A 1,500-nucleotide genomic window follows, 5' to 3' on the forward strand; every position below is an offset into this window, starting at 1 on the left:
TCAGTGCTTTAAGGAGCTGTTTCGTAGCTAGAACTGCTGCCACAGCTAATTCCTTTGTTTCCCCTAAAATGAGGATATCATCCAATATATGCCATGATTATGCTTGTTTTCTTAATATTTTCATGGTTATTTTTAATATTTTTGTAATTAGTTTAGGGCTGAGGTTAGACCATTGGGAATGCTCTATACTCCCATAGTTGCCCTAACCGGGATGTCCATTATTCAGGTAAATTTTTAGGTATCTACAATGATCCTTGTGTATGGGTATAGGATAGTATGCATCTTCCATATCAATGCTTGCCATAAGGTATCCTTTGGAGATCGGATGTCTGGCAGTGACAAAACGTCTCCATCTTAAAGTGTATATACTCAACAGGTTTATTTAGTGATATTAGGTCAATGATGATGCTACATTCACCATCTTTTGTAGTTTTGGTGAATATATTCAATACAAATTCCAATGGTTCATGTTTGCTCCCATGATCCCTTTTGTAATGAGCCTTTCTAGTTCAGCTTGACCTTCTCGCTTCTCTTTCTTAGAGGGAAAAATTGCCCTTTGGGCGCATTGCTGAACTGGCGGTAATATGCCCAATTTGAATTCAAGTTTTATCCACTAATACTGTTGAGTATATCTTAGTTATTTGTGACAGCACCCCATGCTTTATCAACAAGTGTAAATGCCCCCCCCCCCCCCGCAGTTAGCAGAGCACCCTAATTTTGTGTAAACTGGGAGGAACCAGACTACCTACCTCCATGTTCATTGTTTTTTCATGAAGGCTCAGTTTTGCTGGTATGCTGGTGCTGTCGGTGGGGCGGCGCATTTTCCCACGGCTCCGCTCTGGGCCCCTGTCTAAAAAGAACTTTGGGGGTAATGTGAAGCGGTCGCCAGGCTTTCACCAGTCCTTGTTCGATATTTGCTGGTGGATGCCGAGGGGTGCTGCCAGCTGGGTGTTGGATGCGATGTCCTGCTCGTTCCATGGCCTGCCCTCATGAGGCGCACAGGTTTAGCTGCCTCTCTTCCCGCTGCAGCGGTTTGCATAGCCCCGTATATTTGGGGTTGAGGGCAGGTCTTATATGCACAAATGTCAGTCGAGTATCCCAAATTTGGGAACATCTTAGGCGTCAGCACATTCGAAGTGCAACGGGATAGCCTCATCCTGGGAGAACCACCTTGGTGATCATGGCGTCTCGCCTGCCAGGTGAGTATGATCCGTGGAAAACGAGCAAAGGCGGTGATTTTTGGTGTTAGGAGCTTCAGAACTCGCTGCTTTTAGCTCTTGACTGCGAGTCTGCTGACCCAGCTGCCTGCAGATTTACCTCTAGAAAGGCCTTCTCCTGCAGGGCTTTGTTGGGAAGATGGTCACGTGGAGGAGCCATGTAGTGGCCCACGACACCCAGCAGCTCTTCCTGATCCTGCTCCCCTGGCATACTCCTGTTCTCGTCCGCCTGCCCAGCGTTTAAGCCAGCCCAGCCCTGGCCTCCTTAGCTAGCCTCAAAAGA

General features: G+C 47.1%; 1 pseudogene; it reads right to left on the minus strand.

The window, feature by feature from the left end:
• Positions 1 to 1,063: 1,063 nt before the first annotated feature.
• LOC129694727 (U1 spliceosomal RNA) lies at positions 1,064 to 1,207 on the minus strand (annotated as a pseudogene).
• Positions 1,208 to 1,500: the final 293 nt, after the last annotated feature.

This window comes from Leucoraja erinacea, unplaced genomic scaffold, assembly GCF_028641065.1.
Source record: "Leucoraja erinacea ecotype New England unplaced genomic scaffold, Leri_hhj_1 Leri_778S, whole genome shotgun sequence".
NCBI lineage: Eukaryota > Metazoa > Chordata > Chondrichthyes > Rajiformes > Rajidae > Leucoraja > Leucoraja erinaceus.